Consider the following 23,334-nt stretch of genomic DNA (forward strand, 5'->3'; position numbering starts at 1 on the left):
TTCAGCCAAAGTGGACTGAGAGAGACAACCTGAAATATATTTTAAGTATTTCTATTACTTCAGCATATGGCTGCAAATGATAGAGTGCACACAAAGTATGATTTTACAAATGGCATAAGTTACCAGAAGTAACATAACAGTGCTCTGCATAAATCTTGTTTCTTAGTGTACAAAAACCTGGTTAAAAGTAAGCCAGTGAGGTTATAGTAGGCCAAATGATTTTATAGAGTAATTTTCTTACGAGTGCTGGACTCATATCAGCTTGATTAGTCAAGGCCTGCAGAAGAAGCTGATCTCAGAGAAGAACCTAAACTGTCGTTTAAAGGGGCTCACCTGATTAAATCAGGCCTACCCCTTATTATCTCCCTTTTAATTGACCCAAAGCCAAACTGATGAGTACATTATTATACCTGCACTATCCCTTCCTCTTTACCCTATGCGTGCGTACCAAGTTGCCCCCAACTCTTTGTGACCCTGTAGGCAATAGCCCACCAGGTTCCTCTATCCAAGCATGAATACTGCAGTAGGTTGCCATGCCCTCCTCCAGGGGAATCTTCCTGATCCAGGGATCGAACCCACATCTCTCAAGTGTTTTGCATTGGCATGTGGATTCTTTACCACTGGCGCCACCTGGGAAGCCTACTGTTTGGCCTAGTCACAGAGTGATATCCATCATGCTCAAATAATCCTGTCAACACTTGAGTAAATGGAATTATAAAGGGTATGTATATCAGGGAATCTTGGAAGCCACCTTAAGAGTTCCTGTACCACAAAGAAATAACTAGCATTTAGAGCTGGAGCAATTTAGATGTGATCACCTAACATATCACAAGCTTATTTTTGGATGAAGGTCCCCTGTGAGAATCTAATGAAAACTGCCCGAGCTTCCTTCCAGAATACATATACATACAGTTGGGAGCTCTGTGGGAGTCTGAATTTCAAGATATGATCTGTCCGAGTCCTGCCTTTCAGATGATGGACTTGCCAAGAGGTGACTTGACCAAGGTCACAACTACTACTAAGGGCTAGATAAGACCCAGATCTCAACTCTTAAAATAGGGAGCTATGCTTTCAATTACTGCTGCAAAACTCATTTAAATTTGTGAGCCAATGCAAAAAAGCATTTATGCAGCATTTTTTATTGTAGTTTGAGAAATGACACACTAATTTTACAGAAGCTTGTCTGTGAGTTTTGAAATTACAGTTGACACTTTGAACACCATGGACTTTGCAGGCCCACTTACATGCCTTTTTTCCCCACTAAATACGTACTTCAAGGTCAACTGTACTTTAAATCAGCTGTCTCTAGATTACTTGTAATACCTAATACAGTATAACTGCTACGTAAATAATTGTTAAGTACACTGTAAATACTGTGTAGCTAATCCCTTGAATACAGCTGAGGTTAGGGGCAGTGGCCCTCATCGATGGTTCTGCATCCAAGGATTCAACCAGCCACAGATCATGCAGTATTACAGTGAAAACAAGTCCACGTGTAAGTGAACCCATGTTATTCAGGGGTCCACTGTATTTTCTTTCTTTCTGATTTTCCAAAATTGAATCTTTCATTGTGGATATTAAGAAGGTGAACTATATATAAACAGGCCAATTTAGCTTGAATTAGAGAAGTTACCAGTTGTGAACTCCTGAGGCCTAATGGGTTATTTATCTCTTAAACATGACGTTTTAAGCATTTAAGGAGAAAATGGTTTTTCATTTTAGCAGACACATTAATGAAGTGTATGCTTTTTAAAAATATGAGTAATGAAATTTATATGCCTTTAAATAAAATCAAAGTGCACATTCATAGTCTTACTGTATTCAGTTAATTCGTAAATTAAGGTGAAAAGAATGAAGATTTATAAAGCCTATATTCTGGTGTGATCAGAAGCAACTGAACTGTAGTGTACAGTGAATATTAACTATCGTATCAATGTACAGGAAGGTAGGTTTAATGTTTTTTCTGTAAGACTTAACCTAGCAGTTTGAACATGTCTTTAAATTCAGGTTCTTTAAGTGACAAGTTTGGTTCAGGATGTCCATGTCAGGATGTACTGTTTATAAAGTTGACTTGACAGCTGCTACTTTGTGTATAAGGGCAGGTGCTGCCCTGAAGATCCTTTCAGATTTACCTCTTAGAAGAGACCTGCACTCATCGTTTATGTTGTTGTCCCAATTTCTGCCTTCACAAGTTTTGCATCTTTGCAGCTCTAAATATGCTGCTTGCTCCAGGTTACTTAGTTTTTCCAAAGTGTCAATTCTTCCAAGTTTATTCTTCATGAAGAAAAACTTTTATAACTTTTTTGTTTCTATTATTCAAGCATGAATCCTGCTTTCCCTGACTATATCTTAACCCTGATTTGTATAGCTCATGGATTCTTTGTAAGTCTGTGACCTTACCCAAGATTTCCTCATCTATTTTTGCTCTTCTAACAACTGATAATCTGCTTAAATCTACATGCTGTTTGTTGCACTCAGTCTCCAGTTACCTGCCTTCCAGATCATTCCTTCAGTGTCCCATCTTTCTAGTCCTCGGATTTTTGAGCTTTCCAAGCCATCTTTCCCCCATACTTTGTACATGGTTACCTTTTGACTGATTTTATAATTGGCTATTATAATGCTAATATCCAAACACTTGGACTCAGGAGGGTATTTCTCTTACCTCAAAAAGGGGGACTTCCTGGGGGTTCGGTTCAGTCCCTGATTAGGACTCAGCTTCCACTACAGGGAGCACAGATTTCAACTCTAGTCAGAGAACTAAGATCCCTCATACTACACAGCCAGAAAAGATCGTTTTGGGTCATAATTGGATTTGGGAAGGAGTTGACATAGTGGTGTTCTCCACTGCCTTACTCCATACTTGTTATCTCTTAGGGGTTGTCCCCTTGTTCAACTCATTAGCAGAGAACTTACCCGTAATACGTTATGGGTATTTTCTACTTCCAACCGCTTACCTTTGTACTTGCCTGTGTGCTCCCTCCATAAACAAATTATACTTTGCCTCAAATCTAGTAGCTCCCAGTGTGGTCTACAGGGTCCCCCACCTCTGTGTGTATAATTGGTACAGAGAAACTGGTTTTCACCTTTTTTTTTTTTTTTCTTTGAACCTGTTTAACAGGATGGTATAGGAAAGTTGTTAAAGAGCTCCTATTAAAATACCTAGATGGTAACTTTGCTCCAGTCTGAGTCCGCTAGTGATCAGAGGTGCTGAAAGAGACTGAAAAGTTTGTTTCCCTCTCAGCTCTGATCCCACACAACTTTTGTGCAGTTCTCCCCAGCTGCAGAGAGTAAGGAAAGCTCAAAGTAGCAGATAAGGAAGTGTCTTGTTTGGATCCCTATACCCCCAGCCACCTTACATGTTAACATTCAGATGCCTGTCTCCTTCAGGAAGCCAAACACATCCCATACTGTCTACTACCCTCGCCATCCCCATCAGCTCTCACTTTACAGTGTGTGTTTCATACTTATGGTAATGTTTCAGTCTGTAGAGTCGGTTCCACTAAATTGTAAGCTCCTTAAGGGCAAAGTCAACAGGTAAAGCTCTGTAAATCCCATGAAAGTGCCATGAGTTCTGTGGGCACTCAATAAAGGTTTGTGATTACAATGCAACCTCCCACATTAACTGATTACAGTGACTTTCTAAAACTCTTCAATTTGGAATTGTCCAGTTTGCCTTATTGGATCTAAAATTTAGGATGTTTTCTATAGGAAGAGATACTTCATTCCTTGTCAGATGAATGCTCATTTCTTTACTTCCTTTTCATCACTTTTGATCATTTACCAATGTCAGATCTGGATATCTGACACTCGCAGGATATTGCAATGCATCCTCATGTGTCTTTAAAATACCAGCTCTGCATACTGTAAAGCAGGGGGTGACCTAGTATCTAATACTATTGATCCAATTAATTTTTGCAATGTCATTTATTGAAATATCTTTGCATCATAATAGTGTTTTTACGAAGTAGCCAAACCATAAAGGTAAGTGATTACTGTCTTAGTCTACGGTATGAAATCAGAATCCTTTTTGGTTATTGATGTTGCAGTGTTCTTTACATAATAAGCTTTCCTATACCCGACTAGCAATTACACAAATTTTTGGATGCTAAAAATAATTAGGAACAAGCACAAGGAACTCTGTCAGTTTTATGTAGTCCTGATCTAAACAGTTGGATAATCACCATGGTATTTATTTATTTATTTATTTATTTTTTTGCTGGTCAGTGTCCCAGAGGCCTTAAGAACAAATGCATACAGTGGCCCCTTTGACAGAGTCTTTAGCTTCAAATCCTTGCTCTGCCACTCAGCTCTTGTGGAACCTTGTAAAATTATTTTATGTGTTTCCTAGTTGTTCATCTGAAAAAATGGAAACTGTAATAATACCTACCCCAATGGGTTATTTTGTGGCTTAAATGAGTTAATTCATGTAAAACACTCAGAATAATCTTATGTAAATAATAAACATAGCAGCAGGAGAAATTCCCTTTAGCTTCTGCTGAAGATAAAAGCAGAACCTAATTTTTTACATTTGACAAATACCTGAGAACCCACTTTGGGCTAGGGATACGAAGTTAATTAAAATGTATACTTGTTCTCAGTTTACTGAGAAAGAGGCAGTTGTAAATGGAAAAACCAAAACTAAGTACAGTAACAGATGTGCATCATATCATCATATAGGTAAACCTATAAAAGTACCCCCAGTTTGGGGACTACATTAGCTTTTGATGGACCATACAAAAAAACTTCCTGTGTCTTAAATTCATTATTTCCAACTTCAGACTTTCTTTGGCTATTCAGGGTTTTTTTGTTTTTTTTTTCTTTTTCCCCCAACATCCCCCCCCTCTTCTGTTTTTCTCTCATTCTTAGTAGGTTAACTTACCTATTTTAGGGGTGGGTAGGTGGCAAGAGAAACTGTATGAAACAAACTTCCTCAGCCCACTTCTAAACCTAACGGATTACTCACCCACTCCATCCTCTGTTAGAGGAGGTAGGTATCTTTCCTCATAATTAAGGCCATCCTGTTGTCTTCAGTCCTACCTCCTGCTGCTACTCGGGACCCTCACGCTATGAATCACCACTCTTCTCTCCTATGTATTCAACTATTGCCCTTCAGAGTGATCCTTCCCATTAACATTTGAACATGCAACAAATATTTCCCAACCTAAAAATGGGAATGCAGCCCGCCCTCCCTTTCCAGTTCCTACCGCACCCTCCCCTTACCATCACAGCAAAAATTCTTTTAAGGACTTTGCTCCATCCAGTTGCTCAAGCCTCATTCTCAGCCCATTACAGTCTCCTTCACCCTCGTCACCCCATAAAGCCCTTGACGTGATGCCTACATGATCCCTAAATCAGCAATTTTTGACTCCCAGAAAAATTAGACTCTTGACCTCTCCCTTCTATCAATCACAGCCCTTTTCCTCGACCACTGCTACCTCCTTCCCTGTATCTCTCCCCTGCCCCTCAAACTCCTACCCAGCATTTTGTCTCCTTTCTAGCACATATGTTTCCTTTTCATTAAGTGTTTAAGAGGTTTAACCCTCAACCCAGGGTCCTCTCAAACCAGTCTCCTCTAATCTGTGCAAGGATACAATAGTCACACCACTTAGATGCCTGAAAAAGCAAGCACAACTCAAACTTGTCCAGCCTAAGCCTTGTGCTCTTCCTCTCCTACCCCCAAGTGTGTCCTCTTGGATTGTTCCCTATCTCTGTGAGTGCCACCTCCCCTGAGTTTTAAATGACTCTTGGCATCGTTTCACTTATCTCCATTTCTACCTGAGTCCAGCCATCATCTCTTCTTGAACCATTGTAAGTATATTAAAATAATCTGCCTTGACTACTATGGCTCCCTTTCAGTCTGATCTCTGCATTAAAGCCAAAACGTGGGTTCCGTCCCTGGGTGGAGAAGATTCCATGGAGGAGGGGATGGCAACCCAACTCCAGTATTCTTGGCTGGAGAATCCCATGGACAGAGGAGACTGGTGGGTTACATTCCATGGGGTCGCAGTCAGACACGACTAGAGTGACTTTGCACACATGCACATAATATTTCTAAAAATCAAATCTGTGTGTGCCAGTGTTGTTACTTAAAACACTTCATATCTTCTCATTGCTTGTAGAATAAAAACCAACATTCCTTTTTCTCGGAGATTTTAATCATGCATAAAATACAGTAAGATAATCCTTAAGTGCCCATCACACAATTTCAGCCGTCAACAACACATGGTCAATCTTTTTTTTTTCTTTGCGGCACCTTGAGGCTTGTGGGATCTTAGTTCCCCAACCTGGGATCAAACCCACGCCCCCTGCAATGGAAGGGCAGAGTCCGAACTACTGGACTGCCAGGGAAGTCTGATACATGATCAGTCTTGTTTCCTCTCTGACCCACCCACATTTCCTATCTCGATAGTATTATTTTGAAGCAAATCCTAGGCATTATATATCTCCAAAAAATTAAGAACTTTAAACTCAAATCTTTAAAAAATTAGCATTTCATAGCAAGTATCTAATCCATGTTCAAATGCCATTGTACTAACCAAAATCATTAACATGGCCATAGCCTTTCATTTTCTGGCCCCTGCCTGCTTTTCTGGCTGTTTTTTCACTCAGACCACTCTTCTCTGTGCTTTGACTGCACTGGCTTTTTAGCTTCTCCTCTCATGAGGCCTTTGATTTTTTTCGCTTTGCTAGAATGTCACCTTCCCATTTCTTTGTTATCCCTCAGCTTGAGCATCACATTCTAAGGGATACCTGCGCTTACTGCCCAACTTAAAATTTCTTTATTCACATAAAACTCCATTCCTTTTCTTTGGAGCACCTTAAAGTTCACAAGACTAACATAAGAACCATATAGCGCATCGCCTAGAACCCTGGGGAAACAGACTCTTGGAGGATACAAACAAAACCTTGTGTGCACCAGGACCCAGGAGAAAGGAGCAGTGACCCCACAAGAGACTGAGCCAGACTTGCTTGTGAGTGTTCAGGAGTCTCCGGTGGAGGCATGGGTTGACAGTGGGCTGCCATGGGGTCAGGGGCACTGAATACAACATTGTTGGCATAAGTCTTTTTGAAGGAGGTCGCCATTGCGCCCATTACCCCTACTGTAGTTTGGCCTCAGGCCAAACAACAGGGAGGCAACATAGCCCCACCCATCAACAAGAAATTGGATTAAAGATTTTCTGAGCATTGCCCCACCCCCCCCACCCCCCCACCCCCCCACCACCACATCAGAACAAGACCCAGATTCCCCCATAGCCAATCCCTCCCATCAGGAAACTTGCACAAGCCTCTTAGCCTTATCCGTCAGAGGGCAGACAGAATGAAACCACAATCACAGAAAATGAACCAAACTGATCACATGGAGCACAGCCTTTTCTAATCCAATGAAACTATGAGTCATGCTGTGTAGGGCCACCCAAGACAAATGGGTCATGATGGAGAGTTCTGACAAAACGTAGTCCATTGAAAAGTAATTGCGACCCCCTGGACCGTAGGCTACAAGGCTCCTCTGTCCATGGACTTTTCCAGGCAAGAGTACAGGAGTGGGTTGCCATTTCCTTCTCCCTTTTTCGTGGTCCATTGGAAAAGGGAATGGCAAACCACTTCAGTATTGTTGCCTTGAGAACACCATGAACAGCTTGAAAAGGCAAAAAGATATGACACTGAAAGATGAACTCCCCAGGTCGGTAGGTGCCCAATATGCTGCTGGAAATGAGTGAAGAAGAAATAACTCCAGAAAGAGTGAAGGGATAGAGCCAAAGCAAAAAAACATCCGGTTGTGGATGTGACGTTATGGCAGTAAAGTCTGATGCTGTAAAGAGCAATATTGCATAGGAACCTGGAATGTTAGGTCCATGAATCAAGGCAAATTGGAAGTGGTCAAACAGGAGATGGCAAGAGTGAGCATCGACATTTTAGGTATAGGTGAACTAAAATGGACTGGAATGGGTGAATTTCACTCAGATGACCATTTTATCTACTACTGTGGGCAAGAATCCCATAGAAGAAATGGAGCAGCCCTCATAGTCAACAAGAGTCCAAAATGCAGTATTTGGATGCAATGTCAAAAATGACAGAATGATCTCTGTTGGTCTACAATGCAAACCATTCAATATCACAGTAATCCAAGTCTGTGCCCTAACCACTAATGCCAAAGAAGCTGAAGTTTAAACCATTCAATATCACAGTAATCCAAGTCTATGCCCTAACCACTAATGCCAAAGAAGCTGAAGTTGTTTCTTCTTGTATGAAGACCTACAAGACCTTCTAGAACTAACACCAAAAAATGTATATATATCCTTTTCATCATAAGCGACTGGATGCAAAAGTAAGAAGTCAAGAAATACTTGGAATAATAGGCAAGTTTGGCTTGGAGTACAAAATGAGGCAGGGCAAAGGCTAATAGAGTTTTGCCACGGGAAAACACTGGTCATAGCAAACACCCACTTCCAAAAACACAAGAGATGACTTCACACGTGGACATCACCAGATTGTCAATACCGAAATCAGATTGACTATATTCTTTGCAGCCAAGACAGAGAAGCTCTATACAGTCAGCAAAAACAAGACTGGGATCTGCTGTGGCTCAGATCATGAACTCCTTATTGCCAAATTCAGACTTAAATTGAAGAAAGTAGGGAAAACCACTGGATCATTCAGGTATGGCATAAATCCTTTATGATTACACAGTGGAGGCTACAAATAGATTCAGGAGATTAGATCTAATAGAGTGCCTGACGAACTATTGATGGAGGTTCATAACACTGTACAGGAGGCGGTGATCAAAACCATCTCCAAGAAAAAGAAATGCAAAAAAAGGCAAAATAGTTGTCTGAGGAGGCCTTACAAATAGCTGAGAAAAGAAAAGGAGTGAAAGGCAAAGGAGAAAAAGAAAGATATATCTGAATGCAGAGTTCCAAAGAATGACAAGGAGAGATAAGTAAGCCTTCCTAAATGATCAATGCAAAGAAATAGAGGAAACAATAGAATGGGAAAGACTAGAGATCTCTTCAAGAAAATGAGAGATACTAAGGGAACATTTCATGCAAAGATGGGCACAATAAAGGACAGAAATGCTATGGACCTAAAACAAGCAGAAGACATTAAGAAGAGGTGGCAAGAATACACAGAAGAACTCTATAAAAAATATCTTAATGACCCAGATAACCATGATAATATGATCACTCACCTAGAGCCAGACATCCTGGAATGCAAAGTCAAGTGGGGCTTAGGAAGCATCACTATGAACAAAGCTCTTGGAGGTGATGGAATTCCAGCTGAGCTATTTCAAGTCCTAAAAGATGATGCTGTGCAAGTGCTACACTCAATATGCCAGCAAATTTGGAAAACTCAGCAGTGGCCACAGGACTGGAAAATGTCAGTGTTCATTCCAATCCCTAAGAAAGGCAATACCAAAGAATGTTCAAAGTACTGCACAATTGCACTCATCTCACACTCTAGTAAAGTAATGCTCAAAATTCTCCAAGCTAGGCTCCAACAGTATGTGAACCAAGAACTTTCAGATGTTCTTGGTTGGATTTAGAAAAGGCAGAGAAACCAGAGATCAAATTGCCAACATCCGTTGGATCATAGAAAAAGCAAGAGAATTAAAAAAAAAAAAAATCTACTTCTTCAATGACTATCCCAAAGCCTTTGGCTGGATCATATTCTTAAAGAGATGGGAATACCAGACCACCTTACCTGCCTCCTGAGAAATCTGTTTGCAAGTAAAGAAGCAACAGTTAGAACCAGACATGAAACAATGGACTGGTTCCAGATTGGGAAAGGAGTATCTCCAGGCTATATATTGTCACCCTGCTTATTTAACTTATATGCAGAGTACATCATGCAAAATGTTGGGCTGGATGAAGCACAAGCTGGAATTAAGATTGCAGGAAGAAATATCAATAACTTCTGATATGCAGGTTATACCACCCTTATGGCAGAAAGCAAAGAGGAAATAAAGAGCCTCTTGATGAAAGTGAAAGAGGAGAGTGAAAAAAGCTGGCTTAAAATTCAAAAAATTAAGATCATGGCATCTGGTTCCATCACTTCATGGTAAATAGATGAGGAAACAATGGAAACAGTTAATTTATGGACTTCAAAATCACTGCAGTTGGTGTGTACAGCCATGAAATTAAAAGATGATTGCTCCTTGGAAGAAAAGCTGTAACCAACCTAGACAGCATATTAAAAAGCAGAGACATTACTTTACCGACAGAGATCTGTCTAGTCAAGGCTATGGTTTTCCTAGTAGTCATGTATGGATGTGAGAGTTGGAGTGTAAAGAAAGCTGAGCACTGAAGAATTGATGCTTTTGAACTGTGGTGTTGGAGAAGACTCTTGAGAGTCCCCTGGACTGCAAGGAGATCAAACCAGTCCATCCTGAAGGAAATCAGTCCTGAATATTCATTAGAAGGACTGATGCTGAAGCTGAAACTCCAATACTTTGGCCACTGATGTGAAGAACTGACTCACTAGGAAAGACCCTGATGCTGGGAAAGATTGAAGGCAGAAGGAAAAGGGGTTGATAGAGGATGAAATGGTTGGATGGCATCTGGTGATGGACTCGATGGACATGAGTTTGAGCAAGCTCCCGGAGTTGGTGATAGACTGGAAGCCTGGCATGCTGCAGTCCGTGGGATCACAAAGAGTCGGACATGACTGAGTAACTGAACTGAACTGAACTGGAATGTTATCCAAAGAATAACTTTACAAGAAATGTGCCAGATTAAGATAAAACATTAAATGCCACTGCAGGAAATCGATGTAATCTCAAATTATATAAAATCTCAAAAGTCAATAATAAGAAAACCCAATTTAAAATGAGAAAACATTTGCACAGACATTTCAGGAAAAGTGACATGTGGATAACAAACACATGAAAAGATGTTCAGCATCATTAGTCATGAGAGGAGTGTGAATAAAGACTTCAAGATACCACTAAACTCCTATGTTAGAATGGTTAAAATTTAAACAAAAAACCAAGGCCAGATAACTGACAATACCAATTATTGACAAGGATGCAAAGCAACTTACACTCCCTTACATTCCAGGAGAGAACCCAAGATGACCCAGTCACTTCAGAAAACCGTCTGGCAGTTTGTTATAAACTTAAACACACAGTTAACCTTGCAACCAGCAGTCTACTCCCAGATAAGCCCTCAAGTGAAATGAGAACTTCATTCACAGGGAAACCTGCATGTGAATGTTTATAGCTGCATTATTCATCATCACCCAATACTGTAAACCACCCCCAATTCCTTCAACTGGAGAATGGCTAAACAAGTACATCCATATAATGGATTATTCAGTTCAGTTCAGTTAAGTCGCTCAGTCGTGTCCGACTCTTTGTGACCCCATGAATCACAGCACACCAGGCCTCCCTGTCCATCACCAACTCCCGGAGTTCACTCAGACTCACGTCCATCAAGTCAGTGATGCCATCCAGCCATTTCATCCTCTGTCATCCCCTTCTCCTCCTGTTTTTATTGATGACTAATAATAATGGATTATTAGTCATCAATAAAAACAAACTGATAAAACAACATGCTGCTGCTGCTGCTGCTGCTGCTGCTGCTGCTGCTGCTTAATCGCTTCAGTCGTGTCTGACTCTGTGAGACCCCATAGACAGCAGCCCACCAGGCTCCCCTGTCCCTGGGATTCTCCAGGCAAGAACTCTGGAGGGGGTTGCCATTTCCTTCTCCAATGCATGTAAGTGAAAAGTGAAAGTGAAGTCACTCAGTCATGTCTGACTCTTTGCGACCCCATGGACTGCAACCTACCAGGCTCCTCTGCCCATGGGATTTTCCAGGCAAGAGTACTGGAGTGGGTTGTTATTGCCTTCTTTGAAAACAACATGAACGAATTTCAAATGCACTATGCTAAGTGAAAGCCACTTGATTTTCACTCCAATTACACAACAATCTGGACAAGGCAAACTGTAGGGACAAAACATTGATCAGTGGTCTCCTGGGACTAGGTGGGAGAGAAAATGGGCATGAGAAATTTTTGGAGTGGTGAGAAAGTGTATTCATCTGTCAAGATTCATAGAACTGTCCACTAAAAAGGATTAAATTCACTATAAAATATACTTAAAGTTTTTTTTAAATGCTACTTCTTGCTGAACACAAGTGGAGATTTGAATTAAAAGTCAAAAATTTCTTAAGTTACCAATATGTCAGTTCTCCTGAGTTGATCTTTTAAAAGAAAAAAATATGAACAGAAATATGAAAATTCTTAAAAGGAGTACTTACTAGCTCTGCTATGTTGTAAAATATATATAAAATTTTAATTAAAACAGTATAGAACTGGCTTATTAATAATAATTTACAAGAGACAAATTTTCTGAAAGTCCAGAAATAGATCTAAACACATTTAGAAACATAGTGCTATATATTAAAAGCAGGGTCTCAAATAAATGGGAAATGATGAATTATTCAATAAATAGTAATAGAAAACTGAGTAGACATCCAGAAAGAAAATTGGTTTATATATCACACTGCTTATCAGGAAAAAAATCAAATGAATAAAAAAAAAAAATACTGATACTATGGAAGTGCTAGTGGAGAGCCATGAAAGGGTTATTTTATCAATGTAAAAGGAGAGTTTTTATTGTTGTTGTTCGTTCACTCATTCATTCATTCACTCACTCAAATATTTACGTCTCAAGGAGGGATTTTTTTCAAATATAATACAAAAACTCAGAAACACCATAAATAAGAAATTGATTATTTGCATAATAATTAGAGAAATCTCTGCAGGAAAATCTTCATAAGAAAGAAAACTTCGAAAGAAAAACAACTGAGAAAAGTATTCATAATCATCCTACAGGAAGAATCAATCTTTCTAACATGAAAAGATCCTACAAATCAGTTTTTAAAGGTTCAGTGGAAAATAGATAAAATATATGAACAGTTTAGAAACTATAAATCGCTCTATTTTGACTTCAGTTGAGTCCTCCTAAAATTCATATGTTGAAGTCTAACACTTGGTACCTCAGAATGTGACCTTATTTAGAGATAGGTTCCATAAAAATATAATTAAGTTAAAATGAAGTGATTTCCAGGTGGTATTAGTGGTAAAGAATCTGCCTGCGATACAGGAGACTGGGATTTGATCCCTGGGTTGGGAAGATCCCCTGGAGGAGGGCATGCCAACCCACCCCAGTATTCTTGCCTGGAGAAGCCTATGGACAGAGCAGCCTGGCCGGCTACAGTCCATAGGGTCGCACAGAGTCAGTCACGACTGAAGTGACTAAGCAGCGGCAGCAACAACATTCGTATAATGGAATATTTTACACTTACTAATAAAATTAAGGAAGACTCTTTGTGTACTGATACAGAAAATTTTCCAAAATATTGAAAAAGCAAAATATATAACTGTGTACAGTATTTTTGTGTGTATGTCTATATATAAACATATTTGCTTGAATATGTTTAAAATATCTTGAAGGATTGTTGTTGTTTTTGTTCAGCTCTTCAGTCATGTCTGACTTTTTGTGACCCCATGGACTGCAGCACACCAGGCTTCCCTGTCTGTCACCATCTTCCGGAGTTTGCTCAAACTGGAAGGATATGCACAAGAAAATATTAACACTGGATTCTCTTTGGAGAGGAACTGGGATCCTGAAGGGCATGGTTGGAGAGACACCTTTTAAAACATGATGCTTTAAAAAAATTCTTTTTGAACTTTGTACCATGTGTGTACCAAATGGCTTGTTGGGTGGCTCAGCAAAGAATCCACCTGCAATGCAGGAGATGCAGGAAAAAACTGGTTCGATCCCTGGGTTGGGTAGATCTCCTGGAGGAGGGCATAGCAACCCACTCCAGTAGTCATGCTTGGAGAATCGCATGGACAGAGGAGCCTTTCGGGCTACAGACCATGGGGTCGGAGACGACGGAAGTGACTGAACACACAACACAGACACACCATGTGTGTAATATAAATTAATATTAATATATAACTTCTACATAAATACACTTTCGCTTTTTTTCTGCCACAAGGTGGCAGTGTGAAAAAGGTTTTATGGAAGCCTTTTGAAATTGGTCTTATGACAAATTTTTATTTGGCTTATAATTTTCAAGGATCTAAATCTAGGGTTGAAAATATATAAAATGTATTATCATACAAGACAATTATTTTGGGAGTCAGGTAAGTATTTTTCCTTGAGTTCCCTCCATAGTTTTGTAATCATAGTCAATTTTGTTCTCTTTTTGCTTTAAGCAAAGCACTGTAGGTCCTTGGTAAAATAAACAGTGGATAACATTCAGAAAACGAAGATCATGGCATCCGGTCCCATCACTTCATGGGAAATAGATGGGGAAACAGTGGAAACAGTGTCAGACTGTATCTTTTTGGGCTCCAACATCACTGCAGATGGTGACTGCAGCCATGAAATTAAAAGACGCTTACTCCTTGGAAGGAAGGTTATAACCAACCTAGGTAGCATATTCAAAAGCAGAGACATTACTTTGCCAACAAAGGTCCATCTAGTCAAGGCTATGGCTTTTCCAGTGGTCATGTATGGATGTGAGAGTTGGACTGTGAAGAAAGCTGAGCGCCGAAGAATTGATGCTTTTGAACTGTGGTGTTGGAGAAGACTCTTGAGAGTCCCTTGGACTGCAAGGAGATCCAACCAGTCCATTCTGAAGGAGATCAGCCCTGGGATTTCTTTGGAAGGAATGATACTAAAGCTGAAACTCCAGTACTTTGGCCACCTCATGTGAAGAGTTGACTCATTGGAAAAGACTCTGATGCTGGGAGGGATTGGGGGCAGGAGAAGGGGATGACAGAGGATGAGATGACTGGATGGCATCATCAACTCGATGGACGTGAGTTTGAGTGAACTCTGGGAGTTGGTGATGGACAGGGAGGCCTGGTGTGCTGCAATTCATGGGGTCGCAGAGTCAGACATGACTGAGTGACTGAACTGAACTGAACTGAACTGAGGACAAAAGGGCTTTTTATGAAACATTAGTCTTCCTCTCCATTCCAGTTTCATTCCCCAGGGACAGCTATCTTTATTATAATTGGGGTGACACACAAAACTTTGCATAGTATGCATATATCTCTTTCAACGTTAGATAGTATGTGCTTCCTATATATGAAAGACAAACTCTACTCCCTCAAATTACCCTCTCTTCTTTTCTTACCAATTTTTGATAAGCTATTTTTGAATTCTCCTGTTGGTGACCTTTATACTTTAAATTGTTCTTTTAAGTCTCCAGTTCTTGTCAACTTTCAACATCGTCTCTTAACCTCCTGACAATTAGATAAGGGTGTTACCATCTCAGCTCTTTTCTCCACTCCTCTCATCCACCTCCCAACTTCTGTTAGCTTTACTTTAAAAAAAAAAAAAAAAAGCTTGGTTGAGATATAATTTACAATTTAAGGTTGACTCATTTAAAGTGTGCAACTCAAATTTTTTGTGTGTATTTACAGTTGTGCAACATCACTATAATCTCAGTTTAGAACATTTTCAGGACCCCTCAAAAGAAACCCCATTTCCATTAGCTCCCCATTTCTGCACAACGTTTTGCATCGCTAACCTGCTTTCTGTCTTCATAGACTGGCCTATTCTGGACACTTCATGGGACTGAAATCATGTAATATGCAGTCTTTTGTGACTAGTTTCTTTCACTTTAAAAAATGCTTTTGAAGCATGTACCTTATTCCTTTTTATTGCTGAATAATACCTCATCGTGTGGATATACCACATTTTATTTTTCCATCTTGGTTGATATACATTTTTTGTCATTTGCACTTTTGTTTTGCTATTATGAATAATGTTGCTATAAACTATTAGACTTATTTTTCACTTTATTCTGTAACTGTATTCTGTAAATCTTTCTTTAACCATGTGTTATAATCACATAATCATGTGTTATAGTCATCTTGTCTGTCTTGCCTATAGTTTGATTCTAAACATTGAAACATAATGAATATGATTATATTATTGTGTATATGTTGCTCACTACAAGAGCCAAATAGTGCACTAGGATTATATTAACTTTGCTACAAAACTGACATCATGAAGTTCTTTATCCCCCTGAAATATCTCTTCCAGAGCCTTCCACTGTCTGCTCCAATGTAGACTCACTGCAAGAGGTAATCTGGGGATTGATAATTCCTGGGAGGATCCCACATCTTTCTCTTTTTTGTTTATTCTTTTTGTTTTAAGGTCATTCATCCTCAGGTAACTTCCTCAGAAATAGTTGATGGAGATACATTTTTGACATATTTGAATGTCTGAAGATATCTTTACATTACTTTCACATTAATTTGACATATAATTCTATAATGAAGTATAGAATCCTTCATTCAGATCTAGAATTCTCAGAGCCTTGAAGAAATCACTCATCTTCTGGCACCTAATATTACTGATGGTAGTTCCTGTAACAGTGGGATTCTCATTCCCTTTTTGGTAATCTGATTATCCTCCTTCCCCTCTGAATCTTTTTATGATCTCTTTATACATGGTGTTTTGAAACTTAATGATGATGGTGTTGAGCATGAATTTTGCCTCATTTATCATGTTAGGCAGATTCATGTCTTTCTTAGATTTTGGAAATGTTTTGTCCTTTTTTAAAAAAAATTTTTCTGCTCCATTTTCTTCTCTTTTTTTTTCTTTTGGTGGAGGATATAAATGTTGACCCTTAGACGCTACTTTTCATCCCATCCCTTGTCTGTTTTTTCTCGACATTCTGGGAGAGTTGTTTGTTTGTTTGTTTACTTTGTTATTTGGTTAATTGTTAATTACCCCCAAGGAAATACCGCTGTTGTTGTTTAGTCACTAAGTCGTGTCCAGTTCTTTTCTGGCCCCATGGACTGTGTAGCTTGCCGGGGTCCTCTGTCCCTGGGATTCTCCAGGCAACAATACTGGATTAGGTTGCCTTTTCTTTCTCCAGGAGATCTTCCTGACCCAGGGATTGAACCTGAATCTCCTGCATTGGCAGGCAGATTCTTTACCACTGAGCCACCAAAGAAGTATTTTCCTTTAACAGTTCTCTAATTTCCTTTTTTCACTTTGGCAATTTTTATTTCTCATTTTCAAGCAGCTTCATTTATAGTTTTGAATGTTCCTTCTTCGATGCATTCTATTCTTGTTTTATGGATTACTGACTTCTTAAATCTCTTTAAGTGTTAATTAGAAAGTAATTTACCCCTCTATTCCCCAAATTTGTTTTTTCTGTGATCAGGTGCTTTGCTTACCTGGATCCTTATCTTTCTTGCTGTTGGTACTTAAACACAGTGATCTTTGGTGTTCTGTTCATCTTTAAGACTGAAGGATCAGATTGATATAGGTCACTGGTGTGTTTTCTCTACTATTACACTGTAGGTCTTTTTTTCCCCCCAAGATATCTCTTCTTAAACTGACAAGGCTGAGAATTTTGCATGATTTAAGGAGATCTTGTTGACTGCAGACTTGCTTTAAAGTGTGTGGCTAAGATGCTGATCATCTACCCAAGAGCCTCAACATTTCAGACTAAGGAGGAGGAAGCCTTAGTTCTTCCCAAGCAGATCCATATCTCTGGGTAAATGCTTCTTGTTTTTGTTTTCAATTTGTTGCACTCAAGATAAATGTCAATTGTTTTGCTTGCATATAGGCATAGGGAGGGCATTTAAGGGGCTAAATGTTCACCTTCAATGTACCCTTGTTCCAGACCCCCCTCATCTCTCTCTCCACCATCCCAGTTCCTGGCCTAGCATCTCCCCAGATTTCTGCCCTAGCATTGGCTCACACCTCCACTTCAGTCTCTTTAGACTTGCACTGTGGGCTTCCTCCACTCTGATTAACCCACTCCTGCTTCTCATCTTCTTGAAACCACTTGATGCCCCTCTTCTGATGATGCACCCTTTCACTTACCCTCCTTACCCAAAGGTTTGTTTCTTTTTGCTCTTTTACATGGTCATTTTAATTTCAGCATTTCAACAAGTTCTTATATGGGAATACATATGTTCTATCACCATATTGAACTGGAATACTCTGATGATGATTCTTAGTTCTGCTTTTTTCTCTTTTCTCCAGATCATGTGTGTGCATATGTATGTGTGTAAGTATGTGTGTGTGTGTGTATTTATAGCAGCAGTTTGCAACCCTGATACATGTCATCATACAAAATTTGGAAATATGGGAAAATAAAAAATGTCTATTACTCACCAAACAAATAATTAGTTGCCATTATGATGATTTATTTTCAGTCTTTTCAATATGCATAGATCTATTTTTAAAAACAGACTTAATATTATACCAAGTACAATTTTTTTTTTACCAAGTACAATTTTATATCCTGCTCTTTTCATTTGTATCATGAACAATTTCTCAAGTCACTAAATGATCTTCTCTGATATGGTTTATAATGGTTACATAGTATTTCACAATACAGATAGACTATCATTCACTTACTAATTCTGTTGTTGGCCATTTTGCTTGGCTCCAGGTTTTTTTGTTTGTTTCTTAATTTGTTATCATAGAATATATCTATCACCCCTAGCCTTTCTTGTGTGCTTTGATTTTTTATTTATTTATTTTTGTAAGTTCTTTCTAAATATTTATTTGTCTTTGTTGGAATTTAGTTGCAGCTCAGTTGCCTCACAGCATGAGGGATCCTAGTTCCCCAACCAGGGATCAAACCGATGTCCCCTGCTTTGGAAGGTGGATCCTTAACTATTGGACCACCAGAGAAGCCCCTCTTTTGTGTTTTTATACTAGTAGTAATTGCAGTTCAGAACTGTACTCTGTTTGATTTATACAGTGACAAATTTATTAAAAGGAAAGCAGATATCCCACAAAATTACCACAAATCACAGGGAACTTATGATTTATTAACGTGTGTGTGCACAAGTTCAGGTAAGGGCTTCTCTTCTCTTAGTCATGGAGAAGAACCCGTCACTGTCACCTTCCCACTCCAAGAGATCCCCTTCACCTATCGTGCGGAGCTCCCTGGATACCATGTCTCCTAGGCGTCCCCTTTTTCATTCCACTCCCCTCCTCCTTCCCCTTCCCCCATCCTTTCTAGTCGGGCTTGCCCCTGAAATTTGTCAGGTCTGGGGCAAAAGTACAAATTTGAATCAATATTACTATGGCTAAATATGTAAGTGTTACAAATTATCCTAAAAATTTTTTTTAATTTGTTCTATCTTCCTCCCTTGACCTTCCTAGTAATCTGGAAGGCTGAGCTCTAAGTTAGAATTCTTGTTCTGCGGCAGGATGTGATGGTACAGGATAAACCAGCACCAGTCTGCAGCCTCAGGCCCTGGGTCCACCCTGCTTCTTTTCCACCTTCCACTCAACCCTTTGCCTGCCTGCGGCTGCCAGGAGATGAGGTCCTGAAAGTGGCTCCACGTTTGGCCAGAATCCTGGGGCTGCAGTACACAGCATGGTCCAGAAGACGGGGGAGGTGTACCCCCACACTCCTTGCTTGTGTGGGGTATATAACCAAAGAAGAACCAGAGGGGATCCACGTGGGTTCAAAGTGAAGCTATTTGGTCCAGTTCAGACTTACTTTTTCCTGAAGCCTCTTTTGTCGCTGAGAGTTCATAGTGATCTCACTTTACCTTTGATGCTCCCAGAGCATTCAACATTGCTATCACTCATCTGAGCTTTAATCACATGTTCACTGTGCTGTCGTTTAGCTATTTCCTTACAGTGTAGGTTTCCTGGCTTCCCAGCTAGAAGACCTGGGTTCCTATCTTTTAAGTCAAATATTTCGGTCTTCATAAATACTTGATAAATTAAATGGCAATAAACCCCACCAGTAGACTAAACTAATAATAGTAACTTTGTTCTGAGCTTAATGCCTCATTTAGTATTTCAAATATGACCATTTATGTTTTTTCCATAACTGCACGGTCACATCTCTTGATTATGGGAGACACACACACATCCTGGAAAAGTGTCTTCTAATAGATGGAAACTAGTGTTGTAGTAAAGGTTGTTATATATCTAAAGTACAGCTCCAAAATGTAACTATTACATAGAAAAATTTGGAGTAAGCCAATACACTATAGAATTGTTGTCTTCAGTATAGGATATGCTGAGAAAAGAGTTTCATCATAGCACAAAATAATCAGTTAAAGTAAAGTCGCTCAGTTGTGTCCTACTCTTTGTGACCCCATGGACTGTAGCCTGCCAGGCTGCTTCGTCCATGGAATTTTCCAGGCAAGGATACTGGAGTGGGTTGCCATTTCTTTCTCCAGGGGATCTTCCCAACCCAGGAATCGAACCTGTGTCTCCTACACTACAGGCAGACTCTTTACCATCTACATTCTGGTTAATAGATGTCTGTCCAGGATCCTGCAGGAAGCTCAATCAGTTAATCAGGCCACAGATATTTCCCGAACACCTTCCATTTACTACATGCTGGGCTTGGCTCTAGGCCCTACGAGTATTGAGTAGCAAATAAAATGACAAGGTCTATTCTCTCATGGACCTTATATTCAAACTGATTATAACAGAAAACTGTTGTAGAAGATTCTGGACAATGCATGGAACCAGCAAAGAGATTCTGTATCTACCCTGGAGATCAGAATGGTGACTTTGGATTGTTTATGCAGTGATGACCAAGGGACACAAATCTGAGTTATAAAAGACTTTTGTGTAAAAGTAGACGGCCACACACTGTCTCACAGAGGCTCCACGCAAGGCCATTTCTCTAGAAAGTAATCAAGCTGCCTTGTGCTTCGTGACGTACCCTGAGAATGGCTCTCACATTGTCTCCTTTCTTTTCCTCCCACCGTAGGAAGTTGTAATGCCAGCTAGTTCAAATACCTAGAGACACTTTTTTCCCCCATGATGTTCCTCTTCCTCATTTCTCTCATTCTTGCCACTTCTGTGGGAGAGCACATTTTGAATTGCAAATGATTTAAAAGCAAACATCTAAAGAAAATGAGAATTTTATCCCTAGACTCAGGGAATTCACATTGTTATTTGTTTTAGTATACCTTTAGTCATCTTTTCACATCTGCAGGTATTGAACACATGAAAAAATAAAAAGAATTAACATATGTTCTAGTAAATACATATATAGTATCCTTATTTATTATCCTTATAGACCTGGGTCTGTAAATTCCATGAGAACAATCACCTCACAGGTATGATATCAAGAATCCAGTTGAGCTTTTAAAAAAGAGTTTTATTTTACAATTGCTTATATTCAAACAGAATTATAATAACTGATTAATAACCCCTTTCCAAAAGAGACTGGGGAGGAGAGAACAGGGAGAAATTCAGGACAATGTTTCACTGTTTATAATGTTTGTCTCTTTGTTACAGCGAGTGTGGTTTCACTGGGACTTAATCACTGGAGGGAGAGAAGGTAAAGGAGAGGTGACAGCCTGTGAGTGACCCCAAATAGCCAACTCAGGGTTCAGGTGGCCACAGCATTCTTTTCAGACCTCTTATCCCATTTTTTCCTCTTTTAAACATAATGGTAACCATGATAAGAATCAAGCCAACTCCAGACTGCTTTCTCTCCAGCTCCTCCTCTACCCCCAGCCCACACCAAGGTCAGCCACAGAGGTATGGGGTTTTTTGTTTTTTGTTTTTAGATTTTTTTAATGTGAATCATTTTTAAAGTCTTTATTAACTTTGTTATAATATTGTTTCTCTTTTAAATTTTTGGTTTTTTGGCTGTGAGGTGTGCAGGATCTTAGCTGTGTGTGTTACTCGCTCAGTCGTGTCCAACTCTTTGCAACCCCATGGACTGTAGTCCACCAAGCTCCTCTGTCCATGAAATTCTCCAGGCATGAATACTGGAGTGCGTTGCCATTTTCTACTCCAGGGGATCTTCCCAACCCAGAGATCAAATCCACACCTCCTGCATCTTGACCACTGGATGGCCAGGCAAGTCCCAGCCACACCGTTTTGACTGTTCAAACAGGATGTTTGCAGAGCAACAGACAAGATGCCCTTGAAACTTTAATTCTTTAAATTCTTGAGGATGGGCTTTCACATGAACCAAAGGATTTTAAAGTGTATAAATCTTCTCCCTTCCCATTTGCAAATACCTTAGGGCTCACCTTATTTGCAAGGGTCTGATCAGGAAAACACTCATGTCCACTCTGCCCAGATGGGTGTTGCTGCCATTGTGTCTCACTGGCATTCAGTATCTTTTTCTGAGGCTGGCACTCCCTTGTTGCAGGTGGTCACAGTTGCCCACCGAGTGATTGTACCCCACAGATCAGGTGGGACCCAAGCCTAAAGTGATCCTTTTAATCAGGACTCTCCTTGCCTCAGCCCAGGCTTAGCCAAGGAGGACCCTCAGTGGGGTGAGCCCAGTGCAGGACACCCCCACCCTGGAAGCTCTGTGTCATGGCTGGTTCTGGCATTCACCTCTTGGGGACCAAAACCACTGCCCCCACTCCCTCCCAGGCTGCTCAGTTTCCCTTCTCCAGCTCTGGGAGCAGAGCGGACAGATGACCCTACTCCCCCGGACACAGTGTTCTGGGCTCACTTTCCTGCAGACACCCACGCTCGGAAGCAGGCATCTCCAGACCACCCTGACATCTCTCGCTCTAAAGTTGGAAGAAAAGTCATTTTATCTGCCGGGACACACGTGGCAGATAAGCTGCTGCTGCAGGAACTCATTTTAACTATCACACCTCTCCTCAGCCACTTTACTCAAGTATCACTCCTCATTCTCATTCCCCAGCCCTAATACTTGTCTTGTTTCTAAAGTTTCTCAGTCCTTCAAATCTCAGTGGGGTATACTAGAAGATATTAAAAGAAGCAAATGTGAGTGAAAGTGAAATAAATATAAACATACAAAATTTAAAGTACTATAGAAATAAAAATAATTATTAATAGATTTAGGTTATATACCAGCAGGGTAGTTATGTGTAGCATGTATGTGTATGTGGTTATTATTGTGATAATTTCTCTCAAACTAAACAACATAAATGAACAATACTATTGCATAGCATTCAGTTTGCCCACAATGGATACAACTCAGTCGGTAAGCATTCAATAGCTGCCATTATTATGGTGAGCATTATTATTAGCACGGCCTTTGAACTATAAAATTTCTACCTGGCAGAAACCCCAGCAAGAACAATCACTTTGGTTTGAGACTTGGTTTAAGTCCTAACCATGCCGACAGAATTTCAAGATGAAAGATCCTGAACAGTGGCTGAGTTTCTTATGTTCTTTTCCATGGGAAGATTGACATTTTCCTTTCTTCTTGAATAGGGTCATTTATTAGCATCTTTTTCATTTAGAGTCACACTGCCCAATATAAAGGGTAACATTAATGTAACCCATTTTCTTCATGATGACTAAAGCTTTTTGTTTGGTGACTATGGTCTGGGAAGATCAGTAGAATCTTGAAAGGACTT

The sequence above is a fragment of the Bos indicus x Bos taurus genome, chromosome 1 (genome assembly GCF_003369695.1).
Source record: "Bos indicus x Bos taurus breed Angus x Brahman F1 hybrid chromosome 1, Bos_hybrid_MaternalHap_v2.0, whole genome shotgun sequence".
Taxonomy (NCBI): Eukaryota; Metazoa; Chordata; class Mammalia; order Artiodactyla; family Bovidae; genus Bos; species Bos indicus x Bos taurus.